This window comes from Apus apus, chromosome 1 (assembly GCF_020740795.1).
Source record: "Apus apus isolate bApuApu2 chromosome 1, bApuApu2.pri.cur, whole genome shotgun sequence".
In the NCBI taxonomy this organism is placed as follows: domain Eukaryota; kingdom Metazoa; phylum Chordata; class Aves; order Apodiformes; family Apodidae; genus Apus; species Apus apus.
Genome location: NC_067282.1, coordinates 39254002 through 39269915, shown reverse-complemented (window position 1 = coordinate 39269915; position 15914 = coordinate 39254002).

The window sequence follows — 15914 nt, the reverse complement described above, 5'->3', positions numbered from 1 at the left end:
GCATAATTTCAGTTCAATGAAAGACAATTCACCAGCAAAATACAGCATAGCAAGCTACATGTTGCATTCAGAACAAGTAATCTGAATGCTGAGGATCTGCCAAGATTAGTCTTTGAAATCATTATCATTGTGTCTCTTGTGTACTTACTGTATAATAACTTGCCATAAAGCAAAACTTGCAGCTGAGAAGTTGAAAAGCCCTTACAGTTTAAACTAGTATGTGGATAACTCACTCAGATTAGGCTGATGTCATTTTCAAGAGTGTCTGATTTGATCCAAAGAAACATTTCTTTCTTAGACAGTGATAGATAATAATTTTGGGGAAAAAAAAAAAAAAAAAAAAAAAAAAAAAGTGTTTCCTTAGTGCAAATACCTGTACTTTCAGTAAATTGCGTTCAAGTTTAAATAATGTTACTTCACTCATGAAGGAAACAATTAAAACATTATTTATTCATCTGAAAATGGCCACAGGTAGTTTGATGAAGGCACTTTTTCAAAGAGTAGAGCAAGACATACAAAATGGTATTGCCTTCAGGAAAGGTACAAGGACCCTTCAGTAGAACAAACCCTTGTGCTAACTAAATTTTTGGGTACCTGAATTAAAGTAATAGGAAACAGTGAGAGTCAAAAACTTAGCCTGAGGGCTTGCATTTCGTCAATCACCATCATTTAAATGCATACAGGTAGAGCTCTTGCTGGAAAGTCCATTTGAATGAACTCTGTGTAGAGGGCTCGGTGAGTCAGAACTCATGTTTAGTACCAGGTTAAACATGGGATGACATGACATGACATGACATGACATGAGAGAGAGACAGAGATGGAGAGGAGAGGATGGAATAGGAAGAGAAATGAAAATGTGAGGACAGGAAGTTGTGATAATTACTACAATATTTGTTTCCTGTGCATCAAGAAAAGAGGAAATCAGTGGATAACTGGTTTCTAAAATATTCTTTTCTCCCCAATTTTTCCTTTGCTTTTTTGTTTTGTTTTGGTTTGTTGATTTTTTTCTGGTTTGTTTTCTCTGTATCCAAAGTCAAATAAAACTTTTTCCAAAATGAAAAATAAATTTCAGTTACCTCTGCAGTAGCATGTTGACTACATGCTTGACCCAATGTGGACAGTATTATTAATCATAGCAGCAAAAAACAGTATCACTGAGATATTTAAAATTTTAATAAATTTTCCAGAATTTTAATACATTTGCTTGACAGAAACTCAAAAAATCATGGCAGGATTCACTGATGAAATCCCAAACAGATTTTATTAACACAGGCCCTTTCATCTGCTGTTCTTACATGCAAAGTAACAGATTAATGCAGTGAAAGTGGGAAATGTCTGAAAGGTGTTGCTTGCAAATTCTTCCCTAAACTGACTACAGTTCTACTGAAAACTATTCGAAGTATGTTCTGGCACTTTCCCATGACAATAAGCCTAATAATGAGCGTAGGTCTTAAGATCTAGCATTTCTTGCAATTCCAATGGGTTGTTTTGACTACGAAGTCAGGAAAACAAGATTCAGGTGCAAAGCAGCGTACAGTTTGTATTATTTCAGTTTGAAATACTTGTGAGCATCAGAAACTGAGACACAAAGATCACCCAGAAAACAGGCAGAAGGGCTAAAGATCCCTCATCTATTACTTTCCCAGTCTCCACTTCAGCACTTCCCAAAGAATAAATGCAAGGCACCAGGAAACTTCTCTTTCCTATGCTTGTATAGCACATAAAAGGGTACCAGTACCTCAGAGATGCTATCTTGATACAAGTAATGAACGATAAGAAAGGCAAAGAAACTGGGGCAGCCTACTCAAGAGTCAAGAAAACTAAGCATTGTGTGATATATCTAACATCACATCTTTCCTCTAGTAAAATTGCTCCAAAAGGTGTCTCAGGATATGAATCACAAAATGTGCACAGAATGATCTAAAAGCCACTAACATGCTGAGGGAAATCACAGTTTCTAATGCATCTCATCCATTATGATCAGTATTGAAGTCTTTTAAGAAACTTATTCTTTTCAGTAGGTATTACCCCAGTTTTGGGTAATTCTGTTTCTAAATGTAGTAGTGATGCCATCTACAGGTTAAATGGAGATGAACCAAAATACCCCAATATACTACAAGTTTGACATTCTAACTTATACAAACTAAGTTTTTATTAAACATATAAAAATAATAAAAAACTAAAATACATGGAATTGACTAAAACACAGCATAAAGGAAACTTTGCTTTCCTATTTAGACTGTTGCTGGTAGACATGTTTCCTCTGCGCATTCTTTGAGAAAAAGAGGGTTTCTGACTATGTTTCTGTCCTTATATTGATCCTCAGAGGTCAATTCACATCATTTGACTAAGATCTTCTAGTTCTTGTTGCTACTAGAAAGGTTATTTCAAATAATTTTTTTCTGAGGGAAACCTCTGAATTTTGTCCATGGAGCTGAAATTTTATTGAGGCTTTAGTTAGGTCAAAGGTATTAAATATTTACACGATGCTGTTTATCTTTAGTGCCTTTCTTTTTTAATAATACTTAGCAGAACATGACTAAATCTATACCCAGACATTCAAACTATAACAAAAAATTGGGAAAGACAGCAAGGGATGAAAGTTATGTAGAAAAGTAACTATGATATCAAGGTAAACACAACCAGCTGTGAAAAATTAAAAACCTCTCAAAAAGACTATTCCAAGAAACCACTTTATGTTTCTATGAAATACCCAACATGTTTTTTTGCCCCCTTTCAGTAGTTTTTCCCATTGTATCCAACTTACAGCTTCCCCCTCTCACACACATTTAAAAGGAATTGAAATATTTACCCCTATGAAGTCATAAGGACAACACCCTTCCTGTTTGCATGTGAAAAGAATAATATATTGAATATTTAAAGTCTCTTTTACATGAGTTGAATTCCTACAACCATTTAACTTCCAGTGCAAGTCACTGAAACACACACATAACAAAGCTAGAAGCTGTATTAAGCTAAATAAATTTCTAATGTCACTTGGATGAGGGGCAGAGGAAAGAAAGCAAGGTGAGATAAAGGCAAGCTTTCCCTGCAGCAGACCTGGCTTTTTCTGGAAAAAAACTTCAAAGCTGTTTTTAAATCTGTATCTACAGAAGCAGGTTTCTCTAGAGTGTTTCCAAACCTTTATGTTGAAATGGGTTGTTAGGCAGTGCCTGAATATCATTATGCTGGAATAGTACTTGCAAAATATTTTCCTTGCTAACCTAGACCAAACAACTTTTCTGTATCAAAGTGTTCCTTTCTAATGAAAAGTGTAGATGACTTTGCATACTTTTTTATCAGCTTGATCATATCTTGGTATAATCTTTCTTGATGTAAATCTAGTCTACCTCTCCAAGGAGAATGTTATACTGAATAAAAAAAATTGCATAAACTCTGATTTCCCATGCACAGTTTAAAAAATAATGGTAAAGAAAATTACACAGAGCTTTGCTGTTTAGGCAGACTTTTAATGAATCCACGTGATTGATAGGATTTTCTATAAACAAGCAGCCACAAACAAGAAGTAAAATGGAAAGAAGCATTCATAGAATAGCATTATGCTAACCAGGAAATAAAATCTAGTGATGTGCACAACAAACATTGTATACGTTCCATTCACCCAAAACAAGAAAATATACTGCAAACATCAGTCAAAAGTTTAGTGTTACCTTGCAGTGCTTTACAGCAAATTGATGTAATTTGCATTTCTAGTGCCAGTATTAGGAGTTTGTAAGTAGCTATGTAAGTTTCCCAGTTTCAAAAAGAGCTGGACAACCAGTTTCTCTTAATTCATGGAGGGTAATATTGCACGTGTCTTTCCTAATGTGACATTTATAATTCTAATGGAACTTTCTCACAACAAAGTATCAGAAAGCAACCCATGGCTGAATTTTCTATTTGAGCATAACCTTCTGCATCCTTCTCTATTTGTCTTTCCTAGAATATTATTTTTTTCTCTCCCTTTCCTCCACTGCACACTACTGAAAAGTTTTAAGTTTTGCTGCATTCTGATTTCAAACCTTATCAAAAAAGAATTGACCGAGCCTTTGTAAAAAGCTTCAAAATGTGTGTGATTGTCTAGATCTCCATAATGGATATTATTTTATTAGAATGCACATGCTGGTCTTAAACACATCTATACTACTACAACAATTATGTGTTACATAGTATTATAGTGAAGTAACGTGTTTTTTTAATAGATTAGACTTTTTAAGTATCCCTCCCAGCTCTTCTGAAATGGCACTTAGAATCATAGAATGATTTGGTTGGAAAGGACCTTTAAGATCATTGAGTCCAACCATTAGACCAGCACTTCCAAGTCCACTGCTGAACTATGTCCCTAAGCACCACATCTACTCCTCTTTTAATATCTCCAGGGATGTTGACTCCATCACTTCCATGGACAACCTGTTGTAGTGTCTGACAAACCTTTCAGCAAATAAATTTTTCCTAATATCCGATCCAAACCTCTCCTTGGCACAACTTGAGGTCTCTTGTTCTGTCACTTTTTACTAGGGAGAAGAGACCGACACCCACTTCACTACAACCTCCTTTCAGATAGTTGTAGAGAGCAGTAAGTTTTTCCTTCAGCCTCCTTTTCTTCAGGATAAACAATCCCAGTCTCCTTAAGTGTTCCTCATAACGCTTGTTCTCTAGATCCTTCACTGGCTTCATTGCCCTCCTTTGGACAATCTCCAGCACCTGAATGTTTCTCTTGTAATGAGGGATTCAAAACTGAACACAGTATTTGTTGTAGAAATGCATAAATGACACAAAAAGCAGTGACATATCATGGTAGAGAATGTAGGCCTGGAGGGAGAACAAACAAAAACTGCTTGTCAAACATGAATGATCAAAGTAGCCAGAGATTTCAGAGACTTGTGTTGAAAGAAAATAACCAGAAAAAATAATTGCACACGCACAAAGACATCTGCAGTTAGAATTTGCATATGCAGAACAGAGCAGAGGGAAAAGTTAGTTTTTAATGTCATGTTTCTCTACAACTCTACGTGGTAGAACAAATTCCTTATGTTGTACTTATCTATATAGTTTACGCAATTATGAAACTGTGTCTTAATTATTAATTATCTCTTATTCCCCCACATCTGTGAAACATCTGCTGTGTTTTATGTCTTGAGGGGCTAATACAAAGAAGAGGGCAAGCAAATTCATCAGATAAAATTATCTTGTCAATAGCATATTGACATTATATACCATTAAAATATTTTTTATTTTTTATTAACAGAAATAAAGCACAATATAATGAAGAGCTTGTAAAAAGAGGCTTTAAAACAAAATTTGAAAATGGAAAATAATTTTTAAGGTTTGAAAATGTGCCAGATTAGAAAGCACAGAAAGTGTAGGGACTGCTTGAAGTTTCCAAGTACAGAAACATCTATATTTCAAGGGGTTATTCCCTAGCAGTGACTATAGTAACTAGTGCTAATTACGTATTAATATATTTTAAAGTTAAAACCGACTTCTAGCATCAGCTGCGCTTCCATGCAATGCAATGCAATTTGAAAAGATTCTCATTCTCTGCACCACATTTTTTTTTTTATATTCAATTAAACTTCTTCAAAGATTGAGAGAATGCACCCCAGTTTTGGGTAACTTGTGCTGTTGAAAATTGCACTTATTAGGAAAGATAAACTTTCATATCATAAATCCTATTTTTAGGTGAGTAGGAAATATGCATTAATTTACTTCCTGACCTTTTTTTTTATAAGATAACTAAGATTCTCAAATCTCTCTGTAATATACATTCAGTTTCTGAAATACTCTGAAATCTCCCTTCCATTTGGGGAGGGCTTAACATTAGAGGTTTGGTATTACCAATAGCTGTACAGTAACTGGCAGTCTGGCATCCTTTTCCAGCTAACAGAGACAAACAGGCACTCTAAAGGTCTGGTTCACCTGACCATCTTAAGACCTGTGTTTTGCTAAAATGCAGATAATAGAAATCTAGGTAGATCTAGTTAAATCTACTAAAATCAGTCTAGCACTACATATATCTTGGTTTTGCTAAAATGGATGACTAATAACTTGTTAACACTTCTTAACTGCTTTTTTATATCACTCTAAATCACAAAATTGTTACTGCTATTAATCTGCAGTACATACCTGAGGACAACTGAAAAGGGTACTATGTTTAGGATGCCTCTTGTGAGCTGGCTGGTCCATGAGTTTAGGTTCTTGGAAATCTGGACATGTCCATGGTGTATAGTTGTACCTTCAATTGCACCTGCTTCTGGGGAAGGGATGTGTTCGAGGTGCGTGGCTGAACTTTGGAATTTTGTTTTTCTTCAAACACCAGTAGTATTTAAAAGGTCAAAATTATGACAGTCACATCTGACCTGAATATGTTTAGATTATTTTCCAGCATTTTAAACTGTACGCCGTTCACAAAAGGGAGTTACATGTTCTGAAGAGTGCAAAGATTATTTTAACCCTGCTAGGAAAGAGATTTGTGCATTCTCCAGAGAACAAGAAATTATTTCAAAGAAACTCAACAGTCTCTAAGAAAAGTCATGCCTATAGTTTCCATCACAATAATTGCTAACAAATTATATTACTGTAGGTCAATATTTAACACTAATCTATGCATAGTCACAAACTCTTAGGAACTCAGGTATCTGTTGTCTTGAGATATCTAAGAGTTAAACAAGATTTGAAGATGGACTGAACCCACCAAACTGTTTTACTCCCCCCTTGTAATGTGTTCCTGAGAACTGGAGAGTTTAGTGTGGCACATGCTAGGACTGGAGACAAAGGAGTTCTACAGCTGGTGCTGGGAGCAGAATATCCAGTGATAACCAGGCCTTGAGATTTCATTAAAACCACCGACTTACCAAGAAAAGATTAAGAGTGCCAGTTTCAAGCCACCTCCTAGGACCAAATGGCTTATCTTATAAATTAGCCAAACAAAGACTATCTGTAGGACATAGCCCTGTCACCATACTCCCCTTCCTATCTTAGAGAAGCACAGAGAAGATAGAAGAATTTTCTCACCTGTACAGGGAGAAAAGTGGGGGTACAGTGGACAAGACCTGTATAGAAATCTGGAACACTATGGGTGCAGGGAAGCACTTCCCCACTGATGACATCGCTGGACTGTGGTCGTAATTATTCTCTCTCTTGCTGCCCTCTGTATCTCTGCTTTCTCCTTTCTTTTCTGTCTCTTTTTCCCTCCCTGTCCTATAAGCTCTAGGGACTTTGTTGTGTTACTCCAGTAAAGTTTGTTGTGCACTTGACATCTGACCTTGTCTGCATCTTAATTTCACCATCTGGGATCACCTTTAAGCCTTTTCACAGGTCCTGCTGAACAGCAAAGAGTGCAGCTGCCGTGCAGCTTATCCCAGGAGAAGGAAGGCAGAATCCAGCCACACCAGCCTCCCACTGTGGTGAGGAGTGTTAGAAAGCAAGGGGGTTCTGTCCCATCTTTCGTAAGACCACACACCAGCCCAAGTGCCTGTTAGTGCACCTGATATTGTATCATATTTGTTTTTTCCTAGCAAGACCATAAAATGCTACCACATATCTGATTACCAGATCATGACAGCTACATCAAAAGAAGTGTGGCCAGCAGGGTGAGGGAGGTGATTCTGCCCCTCTGCTCTGCTCTGCTCTGACAAGGCCACACCTGGAGTACTGTTTACAGCTCTGGAGCCCTCACCACAGGCAACACATGGAGATGTTGGACAGTGGCCAGAGAAGGGCCACGAAGATGATCAAAAGGCTGGAGCACCTCTGCTATGAAGACAGGCTGAGAGATTTGAGGCTGTTCAGCCTAGAGAACAGAAGGCTCCAGGGAGACCTTATGGCCTTCCAGTACCTGAAGGAGCCTACAGGAAAGCTGGGGAGGGGCTTTTCACCAGAGAGGGTAGTGATAGGACAAGGCATAATGGTTTTAAAATGAAAGAGGGTAGATTTAGGTTAGATGTCAGGAAGAAATTGTTCACCATGAGGTTAGTAAGACACTGGAATATATTGCCTAGAGAGGCTGTTGATGTCCCCTCTCTGGACGTGTTTAAGGCCAGGTTGGATGAGGCTTTGTGCAGCCTGGTCTAGTGTGAGCTGTCCCTACTCATAGCAGGGAGGTTGGAAACTGATGATCTTTAAAGTCCCTTCCAACAGTACCTATCCTATTATTCTATGATTCTGTGAATTCTACTAGGAATTTTTCACTGTGATTTTGAGTTAGTATCTACATTGCATTTAATTTCAATTTTTTGGTCTCTTTGTGAGACATGCCCATCCATGTCTCCAAAGATTTTGAGAACTAGAACACTAATGGTCCAAAGCTAATAGTGACTTTTCTTCAAACTCATATGATGGTATAGTGAAAACAGTATGTATCAGGCAAATTCTGTATTTCAAGCCCCACAAATGTAATTCTATTGGCAAAATATTCATAGCAAAGTGCTTATGGTACAGAAAAATGTATTCCATGCTTATAATTTTTATAGCATAATTGCAAAGTGACAAAGAATGTGGAATTTGCATGGGAGTAAATTAAAGTATGAAAGACTCCATGTTCTTAAATTATGGAACAGTAATAATATAGAAGCTTTCATCTTGGAAAAGCAACAGGTGTAATAAATAGTAGTAATTCTTTCAAAATAATTCATACAGTAAAGTAGCAGCTAAGAAGTCTCTATATTGAGGTTAATGTATCAAAATTTTGTCATGGATGCAAATTCAACAATGTGAATTAAGTTCCCCTGTTTAAAAAAACATCCTTACATCAGAAGCTCACAAGAAGTTCTCTATATTAGCGTTGATGAATTGGGATCATAACAACATGCAATACTGAGAATGGACTTTATACATAGAGACTGAATTTTCAACAGCTACCAAATACCTACAGCCATATGCAGAACATTTGTATCAGTGGATGATTATTATACAAAGGAAAGAATTTTCTACAAACACAAGGCTAGTTAAGTGTTTAGGGCTATTAAATAGGAAATTCTGTTAACTAACTACAAAAACAATTGTAATCTGTTGCAAATATTTTAATATGAACAGATCTTATTTAAAAGATGACATAACCCTATGCAAGTGTTGCATTAGGCTTGCCGTGTAATATCCTTCTTTTTTATTCTTTTCCATTTAAAAGCAAAATGCTAACAACTTTTAGACATTTTCATGCAAAGACCAATATAAAATTCACTTGCAACTGTTAAATGTCATCAATGATCCCTTTGGAAGGAACAAAAGGGTAATTTGTATAAAGGGCAATATCTCCCTGGATGTTGTTTTATAACATGTCATGCCCTGACTGAAAATCATAATTATCTTTAGGGAATAACTTCAATCTTTTGATCAATAGGTTTTCATGAGTTGGAATTGCTTGAAATTTGGACTCAGATTTAGATCTCTTTCTCTCAAAAAAAAAAAAAAAAGAGTATATATATATATGTATATATATACTGAGTACAAAAGGTTTAAAATTAGTTTAAATTTAATATAGAAGATATCAGAATAGAAACAATATTTCTTGAATTTTTAAAATTATCTTCTTTGATTGTATTTCCTTGAAAAAGAAAAAAAATATATGGCAAGAAGAAGATCTTTTTATCATCTCTTAAAAGGATTGCAGAAACAATTCAAGCTTACAAATAGGAGCATGAAAGCTTGTCAACAGATCTAAAAAATGGGATGTATGTTTTCTCTTTGGTTAGTTACGTTACATACCAAGAGGTGGGATTTTTTTTGTCAGAAAGAGTTCACTACCAAACGCAGTCAATGTATTCTGTACTTCATCTCTTGGTATGCAACCTCACTAACTGAAGTGAAAAAAAGCTAATGATTCTAGAAATCTTCAATTACTGTCATGCCACAGTCTTATTCTCCTAGAAATAGGAATTTAATCAAAGCTCTAATGACAAGTTCCAGACAGGGTAATAAAAGTAGTCTGAGTCATAGTCGCAATGTGTTGTCTTCAAACAAAAATTTTCAAATCCATTCTACACAGCTTTCCTCCTGGAAATGCCCTGCTGTAATCAGAAGAAATATGCAGAGACAGCTGTTAAGAAACAGTGTAGGCATCTCTTAATTACCTTCTTCGTTCTGTGGTTGCATTTAGCATTCTTCTAATAGTCTGTGAAATCCTTATTTGCACACAGTTTCTATATTCACAAATTGCAAGTAGCCACCCATAAACATCAATGAACACAGCTTCTTATACTAAAAAATATATCAAAATATAAATATTAATAAAATACATCACTTTTTTCAAATTTGGTATTTCAAAATGAAAAACAGCATGTGGAATTAAGTCCTAGATGTTTAAAAGGTCTTCCCTCAGCCTGCTCTTCTCCAAACTAAACAATCCCATGACCTTCAATGTTTTGAGGGATGGGGTGTCTACCAGCTCTCCAGGAAACCAGTTCTGGTGTTTTACTACCCTTATAATAACAAATGTCTTCCTTATACCTGGTCTAAATCTGCTTTCTTTCAGTTTACAACAGCTGACCCCGTCCTATCACTACAGGCCCTGCTAAAAAATCTGTCCCCATCTTTCTTAAAGGCCCCCTTAAGTTCTGAAAGGCCACAATAAGGTCTCCCTGGAGCCTTCTCTTCTCCAGTCTCAACAACCTCAACTCTCTCAGCCTGTCTTCACAGAAGTGGTGCTCCAGCCCTCTGGTCATTTTTGACGCCCTCCTCTGGACTCATTCCAAGAACTCTATGTCCTTCTTATGCTGTGGACTCCAGAACTGGACACATTATTCCAGGTGGGGTCTCACCAGAGTGGAGTAAGAGGTGGAAAATCATCTTCCTCAGCCTACTGGTCATGCTTTTTTGGTGTCGCCCAGGATACGGTTGGCCTCAGATGTAAGGGCACATTGCCAGCTCATGTCCAGCTTTTCATCCACCAATACCCCTAAATCCTTTTCCACAGGGCTGCTCTCAATCCCTTCATCCCCCAGCCCAAATTAATACTCAAGATTTCCTTGACACAGGTAAAAGACCTTTAACCTGACCTTGTAGAACTTTGTGATGTTCACATGGGCCAGCTTCTCAAGCTTGACCAGGTCCCTTTGGATGACATCCTGTCCCGCAGGTGTGTCAATCACACCACTCAGCTTAGTATCATCTGCAAATTTGCTGATGGTGCACCAGATTCCACTGTCTATGTCCTTCATGAAGATACTGAACAGTACAGAACCCTGAGGACATCACTTGTCACCATTCTGATGAACAGAATCAGAGCATATACTACTGCTCTTTACACAAATCGTAAATCTGAAATTTCTCTTTTTTTTCTCTCTTTTTTTCTCCTTTTTTTTTTCTTTTAACCATTAATAGACACTTTTTTTTTTTTGAGGAATAAAATAAAGATTCCATTACTTTTTTGTAATACAACAATAACATCAGGATTCCCGTAGTGTACTGATAAGTATTTGTTTCTAGTAATATCTATGCAAACAAAAAGGAAAGGCTATTACTTATTCTCTGACCCTCTGACAACTATGGCTCTTTTCTATATGGTTTATCTGTCTCCCTCTCCCTGAGAAGGATAATGATACTGGGTAAGCTACCTCACACATGTTGTTCCCCAAAATCATCTCTCTGTACTGTTTATCAAAGTGGAAAACTATGTATCATTACACACCAGTGCTCCACAGCCATGACTTTGCTCTGTTTCCACTTATAGTCTCTGAAGTATACCTAGAAATCATGTGAATATTCATGGAGATGTTAACTGCTAATTCTTTAAAAGGATCATCCAATTCTAAGCACTTTTTAAAGTTGAGTCTCTAGAAGTTCAATGGCATATAAGAATTCTTACTAACTTGCTACAATTTCCTCTTCTGATATTAGGAGTGCTGGTGTTTTAAAGGTATCCAATGACTACATACATTAAGATGTTACTAATATGCAGTTACGATTGACCCCTGTAATTACATACACACAGAGTAAAATTAATTTTTCACTTCTGACAACATACACAATACTCAAATAATAGAATGTTTTTATTTTGTCTTGTGAGAAATACTTACAGGAATGACCTCAAACTTTTCTTTTGCCTCAGAAATCTCTATCTTGCTTTCACTGAAATACCATGCTTACTCTGTGATTCATGGTAAAGACTGGATATTTTTGGTGATACAATTTCCTAACACGTAGGAATTAGCAGGAAATTCCTGTGTTTTGACTTCCATCATTTAAGATTATAGGATAAAGTATGTCAGATTCAAATTAATCAAAATTAAGAGTCTTTAACATGTTAACTATATTTTTATGTTTTTATATTGATTTTTCTTACTTTCTTTGACTTGAGAGCGTACTAAAAAATTACTAAATGCTTGAATACTTTAAAAGAGTAAAATAAAAAATTCTCCTAAAGCTCATTTTTATGTTTAATCTAGTCAGGTGACATCTGTTTTCTAATTAGATGTATAATTCTGAGAACTGAATGTCTGGGACAAATACTCATATTTCAGGGTTCAACATATGTATTCCTTAATGCAGACTTAAAACGTACTTTCATGAACATTCTGCCAATAAGCTTATTTAATGAAATGTTTACAAACAAAGGGGATGCAAACTCAGCTTAAGCATACTTCCATCTATTTAAGCAAGTATATAAAGACAGTTTTTGAAGTATTAATGAAGCTGTACAAGTCAGTGACCTATATAATTCACAGAACAGTACTGGAGCAGGCTTCTGTTACTGGCAGATAGACTTGTTAAACAGTCCATCACATCCTCAGTGGGTGTATCAGTCTCAGCCTATAGCAGGAGTGTCTGACAACAACAACTCTGTTATGCTACTTGCTAGACCAAATTTTATGTTAACTTCATGTGGGGATAAATTCTTTAGAGCAAGTAACTTGGATCACTATGAGCTGGCAGTTTAGAGTGCTTTAAGGAAGATATTTATTTAAATTAATTTATGCTTTAAGAATATGAGCAGCCAATCAGAAAATGTGCATAATGTAAGCTGTCTCAAAATATCCATTTTTATTTTTGTGTAAAGCTTATACATCAATTTTCATATTATCTTTGTGTGTAGGGTAAGGAGGAGTCAAAAATCTGCTCATAATATAATTCCTGAGGAAATATAATTTTAAAAGACCATGTTTTTAAGCATTTAAACATTTTTGTCTTTATCTTTTTTTCACCACTTAAATAGTTTATCTGTTAAACTGCCATAGGATATTTTTGCTTTTGCTAGGACTCTAAGTAAAAGATATGTCAATATATAAAATCTAAATTATTAATTGATTAAAGAAACCAGACATTATGTTCTTCTAGAGAAGTTCAAGTGCTTGTATGAGATAATATAATTAAGTTATTTATAACACAGACTGAATAGACCAACTACAATTAATTATGTAACCCAAATATTCTCATTCATAGAATGCTATTTTTTTCATATTTGTAGTAATAAAGTAAGAATGTTTTTAACCAATAGATTAATATAGATCTTCATGCTATATGAGTTCTATATAAAGCTCAGTTAGATTTTCTGTGCTTCACATTGCCCACTGAATCATTTGGGACATGGAGATTTAAGATAACATTAATTCTGCACTGTTTTATCCCACAGAGCTGGACATTAAGACATAAGAGAAACTAAATTTTAGTTTAGTTTAGAAAACTAATCACTTTTTTTCGTAACAAAGTCATATCTGTTTCATAACCAGAAATTACAAGTTTTTCTAAGTTTTAAGCAGAAACACATGAGAAGTCAAATTTCATGAGCTTGAAGCAGTAAGGCCTTCTTTATTCTTCAGCTCTTTTCTAATTTGTTTAGTATTCTGAATGTTGAAATGCTACTTTTTCATAGTTCCATAAAATTGCTCAAATGCAAGCAAATGCATGAAAGTGAGCAAAATGATGTCAGACTTCACCAGAGGGTACAGCAGTGATACTGCTATGTCACTATACAGTACTAGAAGACTGTATGTCAGACTTTTATTTTACCCTTGCTTCTGAACAGTTCTTTTGGGTAAGAAATAACTTCTCAAAACAAAATAGCTTATAAGCCAGAAGAAGTAATAGAATCATTTGGGTTGGAAAGGAACTTAAAATTTTCTAGATCCAACCTCCCTGCTTGGGCAGGGACAGCTCCCACTAGACCAGATTTCTCAAAGCCCATCCAATCTGTCCTTAGAATGGGGTATCTACAACTTCCCTGGGGAACCTGTTCCAGTGTTGCACCACCTTCACACTAAAGAATTTATTTCTAATGTCTAACCTAAATCCACCCTCTTCCAATTTAAAACCATTACTCCTTATCATATTGCTACATGCCCTTGCAAAGAGTTCCTCCCCAGCTTTCCTGTAGGCTCCCTTCAGGTACTGGAAGGCCGCGATAAGGTCTACCCAGAGCCTTCTTTTCTCCAGGCTGAACAACCCCAACTCTCTCAACCTGTCTTCATAGGACAGATGCTCCAGCCTTCTGTTCATCTTTGTGGACCTCCTCTGGACTTGCTCCAACAGCTCCAAGTCCTTCTCATGGTCACTGCAACCAAGGAAGGCCTTGGACTTCATGATCCCCACCAGCCTCTCCTTGTTGGTGAGAACATGCACAATAAGCACACTAATATCATAATCTGATTATGAAATTGCTTAGATCTCATCAAATAAACCAACAATTCCTTTTAAATTGTATGCATCCATTTAAAAAGGCTATAGCTGTAATTCATTGAAAAGCAAGTATTCATAATAAATATACGTGATTAGTGTATTTATATTCAAGACTGCAACAGTTTTCAACTAAATCAAAGGTAAAGTTAGAATTGTGATGCTATTAAAGGTGGCCTGGCCAAACTACAATTGCTGCAGCATTAGCTTGTCTACACCTCCACCCCAGCACGAAACCTCAGAGTGCTTTGTGTGTGAGATTACATACCTTATTTCATTTTGAAATGCAAATAAAATATTCTTGAAGAATGATTTTTTCAATATTAAATATATAACTCCCCATAAAATCAACTTCAGAACAACAGGGTTGTTTTTTTTAATAAAAGTCTTAGGTGTTGAAGAAACTATTCTGTAGGCATCATTCTCAGATAATTTCTTTTTACCTATTTCTGCACACCTTTATTCAATCTCAGCATCTACAAGTTGCTGGAGTACTAAGTAAAGGCACCCTTCTATTCATGAAAATCAAAAAAAGAAAACAGAAGTGCAAAAGTCTGTCACTTCCACATCACTTAACATGATTTTTGTTGTGTCAGGGTGGAATGCCAAAATAAGAAAAAGGCTATGATTTTTGTAGGTCAGTTGGTTAACATCGATAAAACACTACCTGAAGATTTTGTACACATGGTCAGCCAATAAGGCAGAGGGAACACAGGACTGCATATCTGGTATGGTGGTATCCCATGGTCAGAAGCCATCAAATAGTAATAGTGGCAATCATGAGAGCAGCAGGAGCTTAAATCAAACCCTAGCTGCAATGTGTAGATGGTGGTCACCCCTATGGATTATTCTACAGATGTTTTGTGGCAAATCATCAGAGGTAAACTTCTGAGGCAAATAATATCTCCTAGTCTTACACTCAGCTTGAAAAAGCCCAAATGATTGACAGAAACTTCACAGAGCTATACACAGTTGAGAACACTGACTTGCAGAAGTAGGAGTAGGAAACCTAAAAAACTGGCAGTACTACTACCCTCATATATGATCCAAACATTCATGGGTATGTATACCTCCAAACTCTCCTGTTTAACAAGAGTTTTATGTTATGTTTTTCTAATAAAGTAAAAAAAATAATACTTTTTTTTTAAAAAAAAAAGAAACCACAGATTTAACTGAATAGGTTTTGATTCTGCCATTTTTGCTCAGTTCTACACATGCATATGAGGAATCAGTGAAGGATGTTGTCCAAAGTAAATGATGCTTGTAATTAGAATCAGCTTCTGCCTTCCAATAATTTTGCTGATTCCAGG